Here is a 23,723-nt window from a genome sequence, read left to right as displayed (position 1 = left end):
AGACACATCTTTTACCAGGTAACTGGACATGGATTTACAGTCCTTGATTTCCTTTGCAATGAATTCAACACTTTTGGACAGTTCTGCAATCATTACTGTGTTCTGTTTTAATTGCATCCCGAAAAACTTCATCATGGCTGTCAGATTGTTATCGCCTCTAGAATGGCAGCGTTGGAAACCTCTCACTGCCCAATACCCCCTTTAACCTTTTTTGAGGCACAGGAATTTTGGTGGGTGTAAACTCCATTAGCGTGAGTCATTAACGCGTGAACACCCGGGGAAACTTCACCCGAGGTGGCTTAATTCGGATTCGCCATGATTTTTAAACCGTCAAGCCATGACATTTAGCAAGAGACTGCTTTACTTTTTACTTTTGCTGCGACCTTAAAAACTAAATCTTGAAAAAAAAAAAAAGCTTGAAGGAGAATATAAATGAAAATTTGGGACTAAGCTCTGAAACCGGAAGTTGCCTTTCCGTGGTGTGATGTACGGATGCAGGGGTCAGATAAGATCAGGACCAGTGTCAGGTGAAGAGCATGGCCGCTGATACCCCTCTGAATAACACGCTCAACTCAACAAAAGTGAGGTTACTGTATATTTATTGCTAAGATAATATTGCAAGATAAATTTAGCATTTATGTATGTCGCGTTTATTTATTTTTCATCAGTGTGTGTGTTCCTTGGGATTCGAACCCATGATGTGAATCCCTGTTTGGGTGCATCCGTCATTGAGGTTTATTTCAGGTTTTACTTAAGAAGAGCAACCGTTACATTTCAAGATAAGAATGAAACTACAATAATTTGTCTTGAAAGAAATAGATGTTAATTTCACAGGGCTCTAGACTCATTTTTCCCACTTTCTCAGTGAAATTTTACCTTGCGCTGAAATGAGACGACCTTGATGACGTATGCTGTCAACGAATGCTATAGACCGATGTATCACTGCTGTCCTTCTGAAACCTTGTTTCCATATTTCGTGGCTTTCTTTTTTGCCATAAATCACTACTATTAGCCTTTATGTTTGTCACTGTGTTTTGCAAATATCTGACCAAAGTCAACTTAGACAACACAGTATTTAATCATTTAAAAAGTGCAGTGTTTTTTTAATTTCCTGAAAAACAGCGAATTTGGACATCTCAGCAAGTACAGCTACGATATCGGAGAATGAGCTTAAAGGGATAGTTCTAAAAAAAAAAAATCTGTCATCATTTATTTACTCTCATGTAATTTTCAACCTATATTACTCAAAAGAAAATATTTTGAGAAATGTCTCAGTGGAAGAAATGTACAATGGAAGTCAAAGGGGATCAATGTTGTTTGGTCACCATTATCCCAAAAATCCTCTTTTATGGTCTGCAGTATGTCATACAGGATTAGAATGACATGAAGGTAAACAAAATAAATTTTAAGTCATTATGCAAAACCCAGCAGTCATAAAAAACAGCTTCTTTTCTTTTATACAAAATATAATGTAATATCTATTACATTTAATTCGGGTGAAACATAACCCAGACATGTTATGGACAAACGTCACATGATTCACACATGGAAAAGGATTAACTGTGAAGGATAACAACACGTGTACAACAGTTTACCTAAAGCGGATTGCTTCTGACTTTGTTCGTCTGGTGCTCTGTTTTGAGGACAGTTGAAGGGCCAGTGTGACTAATAATTATGAGAGGTGAAATAAGTCCCGATCGTCGTCTAAGAGCTGTTTGCACCTTCCTCCGGACACATCTTAGGTTACTCACACTGTACATTCCTGTCACTCTTCAAGACAACTGCATCTCCGAATTGCGTTGACTCGTGAAATATTAAGCCATTAATCTCCCTCACACACCAGTTTATGAACATCGAGAGGTCAGAATTAAGACTCGACAAAAGGCAAAAGCAAGTAAAAATGCCCTTTTGCATTGAAATACTTTCAAGTTTGTTTAAGTGTAATTAGATTTCACAGAGTATGTGAACGATTCATATCAAACCTACTACGAATGTGGAATATATCCTGTGATAAAATTTTCTCTGATAGGTACTTATAGAAACACATGAGCTCTCTGGATAACGCAGTGGTTTGACAGCTGTCTCACTGCATGATAATATCTCTGTATGATATTTATTGCGGTATTTACCGTGACAAATAATGACTTTGAAGCGTGACATAATCATCCTCTTTCCTTTATCCTATAATCATAACTTTTGCTTAGAGGTATGAGTTATAATCAAATGACCTAAAATCCCTTTAATAAATAAAAGAATTGCATCAGATAGACCTTGACATAGGTAACATTAAGACCTATCGTGACAGACAGTTCCTCAGAACGAGTTTATGTTTATGAGTCTGTGTCATCTCAGCTCAATGATATAACAGCTGTTGTTGAGCCTCTTGAACAACTTTTACCGTGCAACAAACACACACGGGCTGAAATTAAGGATGGAGATGGAAGACCTGAAGATTATCAACAAGGGCTTGGAGGATGAGATGGTATACATTCTTATTAAAGTTTTTGCTTAATTGGTCTCTCTTTATTTCTTGCAGTGTGTTGTGATACTTATTGCGGTTTAGTTTGGTCCTTTGTGTTTTGCAACTTCTATGTCTTCTTATTTCAATGGTTTGTTCACTTATTGTTTTTTCACTTATCTCATTTTCATTTTATTTCTCTCTCTTTTTTCCAGGAGCTGCTTGGATATCGGCCGTACCGATGGAAGTTGGCTCTGGTGGATTTCGGTGGTCTCTGCACAGGAGGTTTTCTTTTTCTGCTGCTATATTGGATGCCCGAATGGTGTGTGAAGGCCACCAGCTCACGGACCACTTTCAGAGAGGCAGAAGTCGCCCTCTCACAAAGCACTGTATGTATTATTACTAATAACTATATTAGGGTGAGCTGTTCCTATAAGAACTGAGCATCTTCATTTAATCATGACAGTATCAGTAAAAGGGAAGTCAAAGTCATCATTTACACACCCTCAGATTGTTCCAAACCTGTATAAATGTCTTTGTTGTGCTAAATACAAAGGAATATATTTGGAAGAATGTCAATAACCATACTGATCTCGTGTGTTTAGCAGAACTAAAGAAATTTCAACATGTTTGAAACAATCTCGGGGTGAGTACATGATGACAGAATTTTCATTTTTAGGTGTTGCTTCGAAACTTCTTGACTGTGTTTGTTGTCATATACATACTGAAAAATCTCAATTAGTTAAATTTCAATGCTCTTGTATTTCAATATTTCTGTATTTCTGCCTGTAGTGTTTGTGTCTGGATGTAATCTGTTGTGTGTTTCTGTTCTCAGGACAAGTTTAAACTCTGGTTCCGAGCAAAGGTTCGGATAATTTATTCTTCTCTTTTTCCTCCACAGATACGTTACTTTACCCACCACAGCACAAAATACTTTTGGAATGATAACATCCAGAACTTTAAAGCATTAAAGTATGAAAACAAATGAGTGGCATAAGTGGTACCTGACACTAAATATTGGTGTCAGTTTGACTTGACTTGTGTGATTCTGGGCATTCACGTGCAGCACAGCGGTGGGCTGAGCTAAGACCAGCAGGAGTACAGGTGAAACCTTCAATCTGCTTTCATTTTAGCTGATACTTTTGGATTTTTAATGGAAAATAAATTGTATTAACTGGGCTAAACACTAGAAATGGGCACAGTGCCTGTGCGACACAGCTTTTGGCTAGTTAACTGCATAAACCTCATGGCTCATTTGTTTCTCTCTTGTTGTAGGGGATTCTTCTTTCGAAAGTTTTTTCTTTAAAATTCTATTCCTTGAAAAAAAATGAGTGCTTAAGAATCTGTGTCTCCTTCAGGGTGCCTGGCGCAGTGGTCATGATAAGTCAGCGTCCTGTACAAGGGAGCGTGGGTAATAAGAAGTGATATGCTGAGTCAGAAAAGTTATTCTGTTAGTTTACTGTTCTTTTCTTTCCACTTTTCTTGTTCTTTTTTTCTTGTTCTTTTTTTTCTACAGCACAGAGTGTCACAAGGGGCACACGCTCTTCTGCGGCACAAATGTCATTCAGACCCGCTACTACACAGGAGAAATGTTCAAAGCTGTGGTTATCAGAACCGGTATGAGCCAAAATGTTATTTCTTATTTATTGTTAATTATGTTGCAGTTAACTCAATGAGACAGTTTATGACACAGTATAATAAAATTTTGTGTAGGTGTGTAAAGAGCGATATGGTATCAGTCATTGTACTATGTTAGCGTCATATAGGCAGCTCACTTGGTTTTGGAATGGAGCCTGTGTGTGCACTTTTCAGCTCATTCATGCTCTATTTTAAGGTTTCAGCACTGCTAAAGGGGAGCTCGTTCGATCATGTACCCCAAACCTACTGACTTTAAGCTGAACAGGGACGCATACATGTTCTTACTGTGCCTGGTGGGTGTGGCTTGCATTGTCTTCCTCTATTCAATGGTCATGAAAATCCTCAACCAGGTTATTATCTACCCATTAAAGAAACTGTAGCACTTTGTTTGAGCAACATTTGAATAAAGATATTCCCTGACAGGAACCAGTGAAGGAAATCATCTTGATGTTCCTGACCATCATTTCCATCACTCTGCCTCCTTCCCTCCCGGCAGCCATGACAGCTGTTATTGTCTACGCTCTATTGTCTAAAAGAAGTTTTACCATTTTGGAATGTATTCTGTCGATCTCTGGGTCTGGCAATAGCACTTTCAGCATAGCCTATTATCAAGTGTCATCAAGTATCGCCTGAAATTAGTCCCTAGCTAGGTAACTTGTATATGTTGACTGAAGTTAGCCTATTTACACATTGCACCTGCTGCGGCCATGTTATGGCAGCAAAATTTCTTGATTATTAAGCCTGAATGGGATAAAAATCGGGTGACAATTTGCATATTTCGAAAAAAGTGGAATGTTCCTTTAAGGTTCTATACAATGAAAAGAAAAAAATGAGTTTGGAACACCATGTGAAAATCTGACTGAATTTGACTTTAAATTGTATTATTCATCATCATTTCAGACAGGAACTCTTACAGAAGACAGTCTGGACATGTGGGGAATTCAACGAGTTGAAGACTCGTACAATCTTTTAAAAATAAAAGATTTTATGTGACTCGAGCAAAGTGGACGCTCTCTTGGTGACCAAAATCTCTCTGCCTTAGATTCCACCTTCCTGATGTAAAAAGCTTGGTGAAGACAAAGATGGTATCCTGCATGGCCACCTGTCACTCCCTTACGGGGATGGAGGGTCAGCTCTCTGGTGATCCACTCGACCTCAAGATGTGCGAGGCCTCAGGCTGGGTCAGTGTTTTTATGTTCTCATTCCATTTTCACAACAAATAATGTGGGGTGTTAATTAAAAAAGTGTGAGAGTTTAATGCTTCTACGAGACTGCCTGTTTGTGGGATTGTGTGTCCCTGTGTAATTTAGATCCTCGTTGAAGCCACAGAAGAAGAGACGGCTCAACACAATTTCATTAAACTCACCTGCGTCAAACCGCCCAATCAGCATCTTCCTCCACCGGTCATATCACCTGAGCAGGATATGGTGAGTGACAACCTCCATCCTGTCCAATGAAATCCTTTCTTTACATTTATAGTTGTAATCTAAAGTGCTTTTATTTTGAATCACTCTAAAAAATATTGTGTAGACAACAACAAAAAATGTATGCAACAGTTTGCATTCATATTTTTGAGTTATGACAACTTCTAACAAAATGAAGTTCATCCAACAAACTACATGGGGTCAGACAGACTACTTTTTTCTCTTAGATGAAATGTATTTTTAAGTAACACTTTTTAATACTGATTTCCTGTAGCTCAGTGGTAAGAGCTTGCGTTAACAATATATGGTTGTAGGTTCGATCCAATGGGATTACACATAAGTATAAATGTATAGGTTACTGCAATGTAAGTCTGCCAAATGCATAAATGTAAATGATTTAATCAGAGACACTGGTTGCAAAAATACTTTTTTATTTTAAATCCCAATTAATAAAATTCTCATTAACAATCAAAAGCAAGAGCTGATTTTGTCTAAAGCATTTCCAATGAGACGCCTTTTGAGTAAAACAGAATTCATGCTTATTTTGTTTGAACCTAACCACAGCCTAAGCAGATGCTCTATTCTTCGGAACAAAGTTACCCCTTAAAACCACTTACATAACCAAAACCCTTTTAAATTCAAAGAGAACAGAATATTAAACATTATTAAGTCTCATGCGGTTCTCTTCTTGATAAAAATCCATAAAAAACACTGTATATCTACATTACCTCTCATTATCCAGCATCATGCAAAGGATGACAGGAAATGGAGATCCACAGCAATGCTATACTTTGATACAACAAGCATCAGTCATGTAAAAGTTAAATTATTGAACACAAACAAATTTATTTTATGCTTTTCAAACACCTGACACATAGAGTTTTAACTTGTTTACGTATGTTACATGGTTTGGGAGGAGTCTTGAAATCCGGAACTCAATTGGTGTTGAAATTTTTTATTATCTAGCCAATTACTTAAATATTGTCGTAAACAAATAAACACTGATCTTGAGGTTAAAATTACACACAATATTTAGCTAAAGTAATTATCAACATCATTAAGTCAGCACAAATAATCAAAATAGAGTTTCACACTCAAAAGTTTTAATTAAACCAAAAATTTCAATTTTTGACTTGCACCAATGCATTAAATTAAGTTGTGCCAACAGATGCCATGAATTACTTTTTAGAGTGAATGTTCTAATGTGTTTATGTTTTTTTTATTTCAAGGAACTATCTGAACTATATGAACTTTTAATATAAGCTTTTATGAATTTGTTTTTATTGTGGACACGTTCGAGATCTTTACATGAAGGCGTCATACATAACCGCTATTGTGCGGCAGGTCTCCTTCTCCTCCGCCCTGCAGAGGATGAGCGTGGTAGTCCATCAAATTGGAAAAAGCCGGATGGATGCTCACATGAAAGGAGCGCCGGAGGTCGTGGCAAGCTTGTGCGAAAAAAGAGACAGGTCAGTGTGTCATTCAACGATTATTAATATTTTCTCTTTTTGATTTTACATTCAATATTGGATGGGAGTTGCATTATTGTTATTATACATCACTTTTTTTAACCCACAATGCATCACAGTACCTGAGGATTTTGCTGAAGTTCTGGAGGAACTGGCTGGGCTTGATTATCATGCAAAACAAGCTGAAAACGGATACTCCTGGGGTTCTGGAGGATCTGCGGTGTGCAAACATAGGCACCGTTATGGTCACAGGTAAAGAAATAAATAAATTCTTATCTATTATTGGAAGAGTAAATATTTGTATTTTTTAAGGTCGTACTTTGGTTTATGGAGTGTCCAGCAACTAGTTTATGTACATACACCGTGTAAAAACACTTTCATTTTATTATTACCTTCCTTCTTGACTGACTCTCAAATGATTCGTTTGGCGATTCATCTGTCTAATCCTCTCCTTTCTGTAACCCTACTGTGATCTGATTGGTTAGAGGGTCTAGTCTGCTGTGATTGATCTACCGCGTGCAGTAAACGCATAAATCCGATGCCGTGTGGAAATTCGAACGTCAGAAGATTCGTTGGCGTTGGAGTCGACTCTTTTTTTCCCAAGTCAATAACTTTGTTATTCTTAACAATTTGGCAAACTGCTTTCTATTAACACACATCAAAATTACACACTGCATGAAATGTTATTTTAAGGACATTGTAATAGTTACTCTTAAAAACTCATGAAATGAATTGTGATAATTTTCTGAATATTCTCAGAAATTAGCATCTGTCTAAATATGCATGTATTATGCATTAATAATAATATTGCTCTTTATTATGATAAAAAAATGCTTGTAGTGTTTCTAACTTCTGGGGGCATTCCTAAAAGAATATTTAATTTGCTGATTTTTTTTCTGTAGTTTAAAAAGACTTTATCCGCATTTGAATATTCCCCATTAGTCTTCATTAGAACGGGAATATTCCCCATGTTGTTCATAGACAGAAGAGAGTTCAGAGACATTAATAGACGCAGGTAGATGGGAGTCTGGGAGCTTTGAAGCTTAATTCATAAGGTATTTCAGGAATCTGGTCTAAAAAAGTTATTAGCTCTTCAGATTCCTGTCAAGTGCTGCAAAGTTTAGACGAGGATGAATGCGGCATTGTGAATGTAAGGAGATTGAGTTTGTACACTCTTACAATAATTGACACTGGGTAAATGGTATTACCATCATTTTACCATTATTATTAAGCATTTTATTCTCTCCCTTTTTTGTGGCAGGTGACAACATGCTGACAGCCATTTTTGTCATGCTGACGCTCTGCCTCCTAAAGACAGACAGGCTGCCAAGATCACCTAGCAATATGTCAACAAACCCAGCAAACCCTAATAAGCCTATACTGTAGAACTAGAGTTCAGTGTGTCCTCTAGTGGCCAAACCCTGTTACTGCAGCACATAAGGTCTATTATGGATGTCGATACTTGTTGTTGCTTATCCAGCATCTAATACAATCAATTCACGATTGACTCTGTTAAATTGAATAATTAACTCTATCTAAAAGGGGCATAACTAGACTCATCTAGTTTAATAGTGGCTGAGCGTTCATTGTAATGCGGTTTGGTGTTTGTGTGGTCACAGGAGATGGAGATCATAATGGAAGACGGGCACAGTGTGGATGAGCAGAAACCTCACGAAAACATCATCACTTTGCCATCAGTGGAAAATCTTTTGCTGTCATTACCGAGCATTTCCAAGACCTGATGCAGAAGGTCTGAAAAAAAAACACACCTTTGATTATATGATTTAGACATGCTGGTGTTACACTGTTTTTTTTTCCATCTGTGGGTGTAGCTGGTACTTCATGGAACAGTATTTGCATGGATGGCTCCCAATCAGAAGACTCAGCTTGTTGAGACGTTACAAAGTTTAGAGTGAGTATGAAAAACACACAAATGCACTTTATGAGAGCTTTTGTCTTGTCAGAGTCATATAAAACTATTTGAGGCATTTTTGTCCTGGGCCACTGTGAAACATCTTAAGGGCCACCTAGCAACCAACTTGAAAACCTTAGCAACAAACGTCTCAGAAGTCTTACATGGTTAGATGCACATTATCTGTAACAGAATGTAAATAGATGAAGTAGCATAAAACTATTAAAACACCTTTGTATATTCTTTCCTTCAGCTTTTTTGCAGGAATGTGTGGTGATGGAGCAAATGATTGTGGGGTGAGTTTGTTTTTATCCATCCATCTATCCATCATCTTCTTCCGCTTCATCCTGGGCCGGGTCGCGGGGGCAGCAGTCTAAGCAGGGATGCCCTGACTTCCCTCTCCCTAGACACTTCCTCCAGCTGTTCCAGGGGGGGACCCGAGGCGTTTCCAGGCCAGCTGGGAGACATAGTCCCTCCAGCATGTCCTAGGTCTTCCCCGGGGTCTCCTCCCGGTGGGAAATGCCCGGAACACCTTCCCAGGAAGCCAGGGTGCATCCGGAAAAGATGCCCGAGCCACCTCAGCTGGCCCCTCTCGATGTGGAGGAGCAGCGGCTCTACTCTGAGCTCCTCCCGAGTGACCAAGCTTCTCAACCTCTCTAAGGGATCGCCCAGCCACCCTGCGAAGAAAGCTCATTTCGGCCGCCTGTATCTGGGATCTTGTCCTTTCGGTCATGACCCACAGCTCAAAACCTTAGGTGAGAGAAGCAATGTAGATTGACCTGTAAATCAACCGATATAGTGACCGCATTACTGCAGAAGCTGCACCGATCCGTCTGTCAATCTCCTGTTCCATCCTTCCCTCACTCGTGAACAAGACCCCCAGATACTTGAACTCCTCCACTTGAGGCAGGAAACCTGAAATGGGCAAGCCACCCTTTTCCGACTGAGAACGATGGCCTCGGATTTGAAGGTGCTGATTCTCATCCCAGCCGCTTCACACTCAGCTGCAAACCGTCCCAGTGCATGCTGAAGGTCCTGGTCTGATGGGGCCAACACGACAACATAGTCCGCAAAGAGCAGAGATGAGATTGTGTGGTTCCCAAGCCCGATGCCCTCCGGCCCCTGGATGCGCCTAGAAATTCTGTCCATAAAAATTATGAACAGAACCGGCGACAAAGGCAGCCCTGCCGGAGTCCAACATACACCGGGAACAAGTCTGACTTACTGCGGTCAATGCGAACCAAGCTCCTGCTCCGGTCGTACAGGGACCGGATAGCCCTTAGCAAAGGGTCCCGAATCCCATACTCCCAGAGCACCCTCCACAAGATGCTGTGAGGGACACAGTCGAATGCCTTCTCCAAATCCACAAAAGTTTTTTTTTATATAATTATTTTTCCCCCTATGTAATAGTCAGTGGTTCTGATGATTTGTTGTCATTGTATGAAGCTCATGAAGTCTGTCTCTTTTAGGGCACTGAAGAGGGCTCATGGCGGGATCTCCCTGTCAGAATTGGAAGCGTCAGTGGCCTCTCCAATCACCTCCACAGCTACCAGCATCACCTGCATCCCCAATCTGATCAGGTGTGGTATCTGCATCCATAGCTGCCTGTTTCATGTTGATGTGTCCAGGGTCAGACAGGTCTGTTCGTCTGAATGGGTGAATCTCGTGAAAGAATTTTTGATTATAACACCAAAATAAGATACATTATAAAATGATATTAAGAAAAAGCGAGTTGTAATTATAAGGGAATTTTTTTTTGTTGGGTGTGGGCGGGGGAGGTTTGAAAATATTATATAAATAGTCCAAAAAATATTAGATTAGATTAGATTCAACTTTATTGTCATTACACATATACAAGTACAGTGTAACGAAATGTAGTGTAATATAATAATTACTGTAATATAATATAGTAAAGGGATAATTCATGCAAAATAAAAATGTCCCATGTATTACTGAACCTTAAATCAAAACTCAATATGTCTTTATTCTGGAATAAGTATCCTTTAAATATAATATAAATATCTTTTGGAGTGAATGTTTACGTGAACTTTATTTTGAAAGTGAGTTCATTTAGAGGTCCTTCAGCAATGTTCCTTTTATATCCATTTCTGTTCTCTTACAAACATGTTGTTTCTCCACAGGGAGGGCCGAGCGGCTCTCATCACCTCATTCTGTCCGTTTAAATTTGAGGCTTTCTACAGTATTGTTCAATGGCTCTGTGTCGCCCTGCTGTACTCCCTATGTTCCCCTTGATAACATCACATCAGTTTACAACACTTTACATCTTACCCTTAATAGGTTGAAATATTGATAACACCTTACAATAAGGTGATGTAGACTTAATAGTAGTTAATGCATTGTACTAACAGTTGGTAAAACTGCATACAATATATATTTTATAAAGGATAAGTTATATCTGTTAACAGTAGTTAACGGACAAAAAATGTAAATGGACAGCTACATTTTATTAGCTAATGTATTTGCTAATGTAAACAAATGGAGCCTTATTGTGAAGTGTTACCAAAATATTAACTGCATAGTTTGGTCATCATTTACTCATTTATCCTCATATGCTTCCAAACTCATGGGTACCATATGACTCTGGCACATGAGAATGATGACAGAACTTCATTTTTGGGTGCATCGTACCTTTAAGGTCATGTTAGCATGACTGCTGCTGACCTAATATGCCCCTGATTTGTTTATAATGCGTTTTAGATGCGCAGTACCTTTGGAGATTTCCAGTTCTTATTTATTGACATAGCCATCAACCTTCTAATTGTCTTCACCAGTAAGTATCATGTATTTTGAATTGTCTCCTGAACAGCTGAAATTGATTTCAGTTTTTTCTATTGTATTAGTCTGTTTCTATGCATGTTTGTACAATCGAGTAGATTTTTGGGCAGCGTAAATATCCTCTGGTGTTGTCTGAACTGTTCGCTTGTGTGGGCCAAGTTGTTTTCATTTTGACACATTCTGAATAATTAAATGTTGCAGTTTAGTTCCCATAAGTGGACGGTGTAGACCACACCACATATGCTTTAACTTCTCTTTTCTTGTTTCCAGTGAGTCTGAACTCCGCGTGGAAGGAGCTGGTCCTCCGCCAGCCGCCTTCTGGTGTCATCTCAAGTCCTCTTCTCTTCTAAATTCTGACCCAGATTCTAATCTGCCTGGATTTCCAGGTTTTGGCCTTCCTCTGGTTACAAAATAAGGACTGGTAAAATAAGGACTTCACGTCACTTTCAGACTTATTGCTTATTCAAATACAACTGTTATTTTAAACCTTATACCTAAATACATATCTAATGTTTATTTGTTTGATTATCTGATGATCTTTTTCTTCCAGGGCAGTTTGTCCTCTCGTGTGTACTTCTCGTCAAATTGCAAAAAAACGCCTCACTCCCCCCTCCCTTTTGAAGCACTCCGGTGGCTAAAACAGCACTTAGATGTAATCATATTTCCGTTCTTTGCCAAACGGGGTTTATGAAACGTGCTCTGTAGAGCACTTTGTCCGCTTAGGTCTACTGTAGAAACAACATGCCGAATTCCATACCCGTGGTGTATATAGATAGAAATCAACATTTAAAAATGACATAAACTGTAACATAACATTTGTTTCCTATGATCAAATTGCGCTTAAAAACATTACTTTTCATGTTGACTTACTACGCATCCACAAAGCTTCACTAGGGCGGACATATTGAGTGTTGCATACCTCCCCATGTATTGGAATGGCACTGGTGCATCTTGTTAATATTAATATCTTTGGTTTTATCAAAAAATATCTGAAGTTACACAAAAATTAAGACTTTGGCATAAGCAAGTATATTGTTTGTTAAGATTTTCACCATTTATTGTTAAACTGGTGCTTTTCTAGTTCATATATTTGGAAAAATATGAACCATGATATTTTTTTCAATCATGTGATCAAGGAACCAGTAATGTTTTTTTAGTCCAGAATAATATCATTCTCTTGCCTCCTCTGTCCATCTTTAACTAGCACACAATCCAAAAAAGTCCCCTCCGTTTCTATGTATTTACTTTTGCCATTGATGAAATGACGAATAAAGAAACAAATGATGAAGGAAATTATTTTGCTAGTCATGTGATCTGTATCTCTCTGATATTCCTGTATTTTTTACACCGTCGTGCTTGACGTCATCTTATGGAAGCATGTGTTCAGCAGAGACAAGCAGGGAAGTTTTGGGGTCTCCACAGCCCCGACACCACAGGTTGGTAAAATCACATGGACACTTCTGATCACCGTTGCCTTTTCACTTCCCAGTACTCCGGCCTCTATGTCACTCTCACTCTATGCCCCCTCTCACTTCCTCCTGTCTTTCTCCCTTACCCAACACCTTGTTTTAACATGATTATTCTGAATGCTCTCTAGTGCCCCCTGCGGCATTCTTTCCCCCATTCTCATGTAATGCCTCTAATGCTCCTTTTATAGTGGCTTCTACTGCAGACGTCTTTAAGTTATCATTGTGTTCACACTTGGTGTTTGCATGATGGTATCAAACAGAGCAATACAAACTTCTAACCCTGTGACTTAGAAAACTTTGCTAAAGTGTCTTAAACATCGTGTTTTATGTGTTAAGGCATCTGGTTTTGTTTGAGGAATATTTCAGGTTATTCATGTTACTGAAAATATGTCCATTACTAGATTGAAGTTACGGATTTCAGCTTTACTATGTAATTGACTCAAATTAGTCATTAAATGGGTATTAACCTGGAGTATTCCTTCAAAAGGGGTTCTGGGTCCAGAGCACACTGCATAAATTTAATTCTTAGGTAGTATGTTTTTGCGTCTTGTTTGTCAGTATAGAATTAAAAAAATCTTAAATCCAAAGTAACATTGGATAATTACTCAAGAAATTAAGTCTTGTTTTCTAGAAAAATATAAATAAAGTTGTAATTTGGTTTGAGCAAACTTGGTTAAGAAACTTTCTTAACATGTTCCCCACAAGCGTTTTTTCAGATCCAGAACGCTGAAACATACAGATTATTTACTGCTTTTAGATCTGTATATGCGGTACTGTTTTAAATGGTTAGTAAAAGCGCCACGGATACACAGATTACTGTAAAATATCGTCTTTGTCAGGGAAGTGTAGGTATAACTCGTCATTGGTGGGGAAAGAGTTAATTTGGGCTATTCTTATCTAGAAAACAAGACCTAATATCCTATGTCATATTGCTTCTCAAGCAAACGTATCTGTAAAAGTAAAAATACAGTATTTATATTGGAAAACAAGACAAAAATGTTCGATTCAATACTACTGTAATTACAAAACTCATATTTTGCAGTGTAACTGTTGACCATGGTTGACAATAACTCCTTTCATCAGATTGCAAAAAGATGAAAAATCAGGTGTACAGTAAATGCAGATTTTGTCTTGCCAGTTTAATGTTAAGTATAATCTCTATAGGGATAGTTCCCCTAAAAAACACAAAAAGATATATATCGAAGCCTGTTGGAAACCCAAAATTGTTGGTCCCCATTGACATCTATTGTATGTACACAAAACCAATGTAAGTCAATGGGGACCAACTGTACAAACTTTCTTCAAAATATTTTCTGTGTTCTGCAGACAAAAGGCAATACAGGTTTAAAATGTCAAGAGGGTGAATCAATGCTGACAAAAGGTTAGTTTTGGGGTGAACCATCACTTAAAGTCTTGTGCATATTTACCACTGTTTAAAAGTATAACCACATTTAAACTGTGTGTGTGTTTATGTATTTGACGTTCATTACTGTACACATGGGCGGTGTGTGTCTCTACAGGAAGGGATATACATGTGTGTGTATATATATATATATATATATATATATATATATACACATACATACATACAGATGCCTCTTCTGGTTTTGATGCCATTGGAGAAAAGTGTGCAAGACCCGGTACATGCGTCTGGCCGAAGAGCTGAGCATGGATCTCAACTGGCTGCCCAAACCCGAGAGTGCTACAGAAGCTGAAGCAACTTCTCCTTCAGATCATCTTTCAATCTCCTCCGTTTAAGAGCGGTTAGTGAGATCTTCCACAGAACTATAGTAGATTGGTTTATTATCTTGGGTTGTGAGCAATAGACCAGTGTTCATGTTACCCAGCCTCTGTAATTAAAGGACTAGTTCATGACAGAATGTTTTAATGTTCGTATTGAGATACTTACAGGTTACTTTAACTTTAACAACAGAAATAGATAGATGAACTATTGTGATGCTTCATAACAGAAACACAGGAGTCATTTCAGCATAAAGAAATTGTATTATTATCACTTTTGTCTAAATCATATGTTCCATTTGTGTTGAACGCTGTGTGTGTGTGTGTTAGGGATGGGGTAGAAACTCCGGAGTCAGATGCAGAGATCAAATGCAAGAGCTTTATTTACTGCTCACAGCAAGGTAAACAAGAATCCGACCATCATATATCAGACAGAGTTAAAAGTTCAACAATAGGCTCGAGCGCTCTGCCGGGGAGAGGTGCAAGAGTGGGCAAAGGGCAGATGTAGGAACTGGGAGCACAGCCACGGGAAAACAGAGGCAGCTGTGAGAGGGGGTGCACAACTCTGGGGAGTCGGCACGAGATCAAGAGGTCCACAGGCAAAGTGGTAATCCACTAGAGAGAGCAGTCCTCAAGAAAAACAGCAGTTGTGTTCGTTCGAGACAAGTAGAGCCCTTACGCCATGAGAAGGAAGATCACTTGGAGTAGGCGAGAACAACCGAGAGCCGTGGCAGCGATCTAAGGAAGAACAGTGCAGACATCCAATAGCACTGGAGCCTAAACAAAACAAGATAACTGTGACTAGGCTGTTGCAAGACAAGATAACTGAGGGTCAATGAGCCAGGAATGCTAATGTTCTGACACAGGATTGAAACAAGCGGAGGTTTAAATAGAGCACTGAGGGTAGCGAGATAGAAAGCAGGTGTGGAAGAATTGGCCAAAGTGAGAGAGTACGAGGGGGTGGGGCACACACATACAGACTCCAAACACATGGGCAGCTGTCACAACAACCCTTGTGTTTGACAAAAACTCTAAACACAAAATATTCAATTGTAACATATGAGTCAATGACAATGCATGTCTTTGTGTGTGGGGGCTTTATATCCTTTTAAAAGAACTTGAAATTTATGACATTTGTCACTTTATTTTATCTAAACTGAATCTTTTAAAATACATGACTTGGTGAATAATGAAGAAAAAACAACCAATAAAAGCCCAGAAAAGTACTTCAATACTGTTTCTTAGGTTGAGACCTAAAGAAATTTACTGTAAAAAAGCCAAGAAAAAAAACAGAAGTCTGAACCAGAAATTGAGATAGTTTTTACTTCCATATTCTGACACATTTCCTAGTGAAAAGGAATTTCAAAGGAGAAAATGTGTGGCCGTGGCTTGCGCTTATCATTGCGAATTGATTGGATGTGTAAAAACAGCCATTGTATTTTAAAATGAAACTAGCATCAGACTGACAGTGGAAGGGGAGGAATTATCGGATGCTCCGACTAAGCCTTTTAAATCATTTCAGGGAGGAAGTACATTTTCAGATTTAATTTAAGATTATGAGGGTACATGATTTTTAAAAAGAAAATGACCCACATTGATCAGCTATTAGTATTTACTATTAAACGCTGCAATATTTCATGAAAAAAATAACAGTTGTCATTTCTAATTTCACTGGGACTTTAAACAAGTAGTCTAAGACCCGTATACACTGCAGGTTTTGATGCTCAATTCTGAATTGTTGCCTATATCCGATTTTTCCACCGTCCGTTCACACGTACTTTCAATTGTGACACATCCGATTTATGTGCTTACATTTGCCAAACCATTTGAAACATCGCTGGACGAACGCGAATGTGCTTGATGTTAGCTCTGCGATATGACAAGTTCGCCAAACATTAAATTGATTTTTAGGCAGAGAAGGAGGAAAAGAGCCATCATTGCAGCCTGCGCATATGTGACTTAACAGCATCCACACGTTCTTCCTCCTGATCATACATCATAAAACCACGGACAAGTACCAAATTGTCACCGTTTTACTTGTGTACAGACCGCAATCCTTCGGAAAATCCGGAATTGGAAAAAATAAGAAATGTGGATTTTATGTGCTGAAACTTCTCTGTGCAAAATACAACATCACAAACAGTGCAGCACATTAAGTAGCATTAGTTGGTTCTGCATTAGGTAGTATTATTTTAATTTCTTATCTATGTCATATCCTAAGTGTTTACAAATCACATTATGTGCCACTGAAAATCACAAGCACTGTTATAAATGTACCATACAGACATCACTAGTAAATAAAAAAACATTGACAGAAGCAGCTTATTAAAAAAGAAAGAGCTCTGGGCTATTAACTATATTTGGAAGCCGTGTGATATCAGTTGCCTTCAGATGGGATAAACATTTTGCTCTTCTTGCCATTTGCAGGCAGGACTCCCAGAGACTCCAATCGGAAGGGATGTTGAAGGGGAGATTCTGCAGATGAAGGGGATAAATTTGATCCACTGGAGCTTTGATGGCCTGGACCATTACTGATTATACCAGAATATTATACCGGATTATACCGGAGAAGTTTAATGAATTAACTGTTGAAACAGCAGACTCCGAAGAACTGCATATGAGTTTGTGTACATTAACAATTTTATTCCTGAAAAACGGAAGAAAATCATTACACAACTGATCAGATGCAGTCAAGGAGCTGAAGGCATCTGAATTGAGTAAACTGTTATTGTTTGGAATTGCCTTCTAGGATTATTTTCAATAATTCATGAATAGAATGATGGTCTTGCAATATCAATAGCCACTCTATTATGTGCCAGGCGGTCTCTCCAAGCTTGATAAAACACGCATAAGCCAGTACAACTCCACTTTGCTCCATTTTGCAACCTTCTCTGAGCACAGATCATCATACAAAGGAGCCGACCGTCCAAATGTATGAAGTTGCTTGTTTTATCTGTGTGTCTGTTGGTTCATTCAAAGCTTTAGATCAGGTCTGAGACCGAAGTCTGCAAAAGCCACTGGGACCCGATGGAGGAACTGCAGAACAAAAATAAAATAATAAATGTGTTTGAAAAAAACTTTTCAAAAGGTCTGAATTCCTGTGTTGTCTTCAGTTCTCACCTTCTTCTGTGTGTTCTCCAGGTTCTCCAGCACGCTGTCACTCTCCTTATTGCTCTGACTTCTATTACCTACTTCTTAGCTGAATACAGAAAAAGCTATTTGGAAGAATGTTAGTAAGTTTCAGTTCTGGGACATCATTGACTACCGTAGTAGGAAAAATTAAAAGGGTAGTACATGGTCCCCCAGAAGGGTAAGATTTTCTAAATATCCTTCTCTATATAAAGGCAATGATTTACTATGGTAGTGAATGATGTCCCAGATCTGAAAATTACTAAAATTCTTCCTAATATATTTCTCTGAGTTCAACAGAACAAAGAAATGTATACGGGTTTGGCACAACTTAAGGGTCAGTAAATTAAATTTTTTTGGACAAACTATCCCTTTAAGTAGTCAGAGCCTTTGGCTGTGCACTTCGGGGACCTGAATTAGAGGCCTGGCCTGAGGTCCATTCCTAGCCGCACCCCTTCTCTCTCCTAGATTGCTTCCTGTCCTCTCTACCACTGTACTGTGTAAAATAAAGGCAACAAGGCCCAAAATAAAACGTTGACGAAAAACTACACTTAAGTATACTTATTTGATACTGACAGATAAGTCTAAGTATGTGGCCTATGTATATTGTGACGAGTCACCCTGGCGCAATTAGCGTCGCCATGGACACATGAGAAATCGGAGTGGCATAGGGATCATCACCGGCGGATAGTTCACGAGCGGCTATAAAAGCCGCTAGAACGAGACAAAGTGTGAGCAACGTCTCCAGACTTGGGAGTGATAACAAAGCCTTCTCATCTTCTGTCTATAGGTCACTTTCACTTGTAAGCAGGAGAGAAGAGAGCATACATCCGCGAAGTTCAGTTGTTTGTTTGTTCACTGCATTTGGGTGATGAATGTTATATAAATTGTGGATATAACTGGATTTGGAGATCGTTTGAAACTGATATATGGAGCAATACCAGTGCTAAAATATGCCGGACATGCGGTGAGTGAAAGTGATGTCTGTTTTTGGTTGACAACAGGTGCGCACGTGCTTTGGTTCAGCCTACCCCATCCCCCCCGTATGCGCCATATGTTTTCTGAAACAATCGTAAAGCAGTATCTATCTTTTATAAATGTGATAAAACTAAATACTCTTCGAAGATACGAAGTATGTAATACTAGTCTATAGGTACTCAAGATTAATATGAAATTGGCAGAAACCCTGTGTGTTACTATCGCTTTAAAGCATTGGCTACATGTTTTTTGTAAGGGATGACTCTTAAGGGAAAACATCACACACCTATTTGATCCTGTCCTTCCCTGCTTCGCTCTCTGACGTGTTGCTCTGAGGCTGAGACAAGACCGTTGAGGAATCACCTCCTGACCTGCCAACAGAGCTGATGACAAACAAAGGGAAAAAATACTCAAAACAACACTGAGCTTCTGACATCTCTTCAAACAAGAAGTAGATCAATTACAATTGAAAGCTGTTCCTTACAGGTGAGGTCGGCAGAACCCAGTCGATCCATCGTTTCCTCTTTCACATTTGAATATGCTTCTTTTTGTGAGGGTTACTATAAACATGTTCATCATTTATTTGATCTGTGAACGTGTCTGTTTCAGGTTCTGATCAGTGTCATAAATCTCCAGGTGACTAGTGAATATGGAATGCGAGCATGAGGATCTTTGTTCATAAGAGTGTAACCCACAGAGCGATTCCTCCAGCCCCGATCCACAATCCGCTGACAGTTCCCCATAGCTGTGGACCATATGCATAGAGAGAGAGAGAATATGGTAACACCACGTAACAAAATAATAGCAAAAACTAATCAAATTACATTTTCCCTCCTGGAATTTGCAGATATATAAGAGATACTCACCAGGGTCGGGCTCCCTTAATGAGACCTACTCAAGTATAAATAAGTGTTTAATAAGAATTAGGTACAAGCGCGCATCCTAATCCTGAAGGTCTTTAATTAAATTTTAATTATAATATCACGTGTGTTTAAGTGCATAATCTCTGAACAAAAAAAGGTTTTTACCAAGCACTACCTGCTGGTTATAAATGTAAGCAATTGATCAATTGTGCCTCAATTAGGTACCTCTGCTGTAACTGTAAAAGAAGTGCTGGAACTTGTCCATTTAAGATATTTTTCAGTTTTTTTAAACAGGGACTTAAGCCGTTGCTGTAACAATCCACACACAAGGAAGACAGACACGATCCAATAATGGGTTAAGAGGTACACGATGTGTTAACAGACATCCACTGGAAACATATAATATCCAGGAGTACATGGAACAGACACAGAACTTGGAGCACCACGAACTAGGAAAGCCAGGGGAAGTACAATACGACATAATACATCTAGACCTGACGGAGACTGATGGTGGGAGTGATGGTTATATGCCATGTGGGTGATTAGGTGCAGGTGTGACTGATCAGTGTAGATGAGTGAGTGCACAGTTCTGGGAAGTGTAATGTAACAAAAGTCCTGGGATAAAGTGAGAAGATATCCAGGGGGAGACGCTGGTGCCGGTGGCGTGGTCAAGGCTGGTCTCGCAGGTGTTATAGTTGCCAGTTTTTTCTGAAACATCCATGTGCCAATATACAGTTTCAAAAAAAGCCAGTCTCCCTACATTCGACTAGGTGAAGAGGCCCAGAAAACTGAATGGAATCACAATTAATTGCAAAATTTTTGTAAATAGTGTATGATTTATCAGAATCCATTCCTTATATTGTTACATATCTTTATGTAATATACTAAGTAACAGAAATACTTTGCTTGTTTAAAGCAAACATTAATCATAATGCAAAACTTGATGCGTATCTAACCAAAAATATCTAAAAAAATGTACATTCAAATCCTAAATCATATCTGAACAATTACAAGGAAATCACAAACGTCTCTAGGGCTATACTGGAACCATACTCCAGGGTTAAGACATAGATAAAAACAATTTTTTATTAAGGTTGCACTGGTAGGCCTAAGCAAACTTTGGCATCAAAGTGGTACATTTCAGAAGCTAAAAAGAGAAAAGCAGAGAAAGAGAACCAAGCTGAAAATGAAGGTATGTTCTGCTTAACATGGTTTAATTTGAAACTAATTTTAAGTCACCATGAAACAGAAGTTGCCATTAACTTTTCCGTATCTTGACATGTATAAGAGTGAAACAGCTTCTGAAATCAGAAAAAAAAACAATGTAGGGCACGCTCACATCTACGTTTCACTTCCTCTGCTTTTCTTTCCTTGTCCATGACACCACTCTTCAGGTTTCTGATTTCGTTTGCATAAACCGGTAATACAATTTTGCAATTTGTTTAGGGCCACAATTTCGTCACAATAAACCCAGATTTAACCACTTCACACAAAAGCTAGACATTAAAATTACAAAATGTTTAACAGCTATGCTCAAGTCCAGTATAAAAAAATTTTTAATTTACAAAACAAGAAAATATTACTGGGTAACGTTTACATTAAAGTTGTACAAAACGAAAGGTTTTTTTACCCAAAGAAAGTCAAAAAATGAATACATATGAAATAATTTAAGTGGAGTTGATCAGAGCTGAAGTCAGGCTAGCATTGGCTCACATTGTATGTGAATGTAATGTTTTGTTTAATGACAATATGCAGTAAAATTAGTCGAATCCATATTTCTGAAGCTTTTCTTCACCTTAATGTTTAGGTCAACGTTAACTAACAAAGCATCTCCAAAAATGTATTGAACAAGTTCAATTTCTCAACTCAGACACCTCAATTGTCCTAAGGGGAAAAACTCCTGAAAATGCCAGTGTAAACAAATGCTGACAACAGGTGTAGTCTAATAACTTTATTGGAATCAGCAATGAAATTTACATCGTAAAGAAAACACCTCCACTGGAAACCACAGTTTCTTCACTCCTTTTTCCAGCAATAGCTCTCCCTGGAACACAAGAGTCAGATGAAAGAGATATCTTTTGATGTACGCAAACCAAAGTAACACCTACTTTTCCTGGCACAGTTCTGCTCACAGGAACCAGAAGCAGGGTGGCATACGCAGTACTACAGTGAATATAGATCTGACAACAAAGAGCAGCTTTAGCAACAAATACAAAAAGGCAATTTAGAGGATACGATAAAGGCTGTAAGGAAATCATACAGTCTCCTGCAGAGGGGCCAGGGATGAGGGATCCACAAACGTGAACATCTTCACAACAAAGCGCTTGTAGTGGGTTGGGAACTGAAGACCAGACGAGCCAACTTCAGGAACCATTGCCGTCATGTAACGGTCATCCTGGTAAGGACATCTAAAACAGGAGTGACAGTCAGAACTCGTTGACAGCACACTTTCTGGACAAATGCTTGGGATCCTACTCACCAATCAACTAGAAGATCCCACTGGGGTAGACTGAGAGGACTAGGGGCTGATGTCGCCCAACAGTGTCCCAACATCAGGACAAGATTTGGGTCAGTCCTCTCCAAAATGCGCACCTCAACATACACAGGCTCTCGCAGGACCTTTGTGACTGGATACTCATCCTCATCTTAATAGTAGGACGTATACGCCTCATCTCCTGAGAATGAACACTAACTGTTATGGTACCAGCTAGAGTGAGACCAGTGCTAAAAGTAGCACTCCTTTTTTTGAAGAGGAGCACATCATTACCTTCTGCACAACCTTTAGTGACACATTGCCCATTTGCCAGTCTAAGCTCCACCCTAAGGGGTCCAGGAGCAGCTACAGGTGGAGGTGGTGGAACGGTGTTGACCTCAACAATCAGAGCTTCCACAGCAGTGGCAGAATATCTACACTGGAAGAAAAGTCTAGACAAACAGTGAGCTTCTTGCATCAGTTCAAGAATTCACAGTACTGAGAGAAAACAGAGGACCTACTCAAATTGACTGTCCCTTGTGATGGAGCCAAGAGGTCCAATCCCCACTTCATAGGATAAAGTCATTCTGTTCTCATACATCACATAGCCATTTTCCTCCTGCAAGCAAAACACGATTGACCTCAACTTGGTTCCAGACATACAACTCATCAACAGCAAACTCAGTCATGCTGGTGCCACAGGCAGTGACTGGAAACTGGTATACAGCAAAGGAAGGCATGGAACCGACAGGACCACAAGACGCTTCATTTCCACCCAGCAGACGGACAGTGTCCAGACTCAGACGAGGCAGAGTTACATCTCTAGCCACCATCAGCACAAACTGACCATCTCTTATACACTGGACAGTGACTGTAACGAGACAGAGGAAGTTATCAGGTAATCAGTTTGCATGAAACATTGGACTGGTTTTACACCCCTACCTGACAATCCATAATAACACTGCTGTCAATTAAAGCAGCAGTTTATAGCTTCACACTCTGCACCACTGATGCCAGGTAGTCCACACTGGATCTGCTCATAATCAGCTACAGCACACTTGTCAAGAGGTTCTGACTGCACCACTGGTTTCTGAAGTGGAATTTTCTGAGAAAACTGTTGTTCTGTTTGCTGGAAGACTGGAGATTGAGCCTCCTGGAAAAAATTACTAAACTGTGGCACGGCATGACCAAACACACAAAACCATGCACAAATAGCCACAAGACAAACCATCCCTGTACTTCCCGCCATCCTTCAACAAGTAGACACACACAAGTGTTTAGTCTTATATGCTCCGTCTGTCAGAATTTTTAGCTTCTCCTTGATCAATTAACAATGATTGTTCTCCAGGCCTGCTCGAAGCTACAAACAGGGTG

The 23,723-nt window shown here is 39.1% G+C and overlaps 2 pseudogenes; one reads left to right on the top strand and one right to left on the bottom strand.

Moving 5' to 3' along the window:
- The first annotated feature begins 2,388 nt into the window (after positions 1 to 2,388).
- Positions 2,389 to 18,109, top strand: LOC130406882 (polyamine-transporting ATPase 13A3-like; annotated as a pseudogene).
- A 1,190-nt stretch (positions 18,110 to 19,299) lies between these two features.
- On the bottom strand, positions 19,300 to 23,598 carry LOC130406881 (zona pellucida sperm-binding protein 4-like; annotated as a pseudogene).
- Positions 23,599 to 23,723: the final 125 nt, after the last annotated feature.

The sequence above is a fragment of the Triplophysa dalaica genome, chromosome 18, assembly GCF_015846415.1.
Source record: "Triplophysa dalaica isolate WHDGS20190420 chromosome 18, ASM1584641v1, whole genome shotgun sequence".
Taxonomy (NCBI): Eukaryota; Metazoa; Chordata; class Actinopteri; order Cypriniformes; family Nemacheilidae; genus Triplophysa; species Triplophysa dalaica.
The sequence above is the reverse complement of the archived record's forward strand: the minus strand, read 5'-3'. Positions and strand labels throughout refer to the sequence as shown.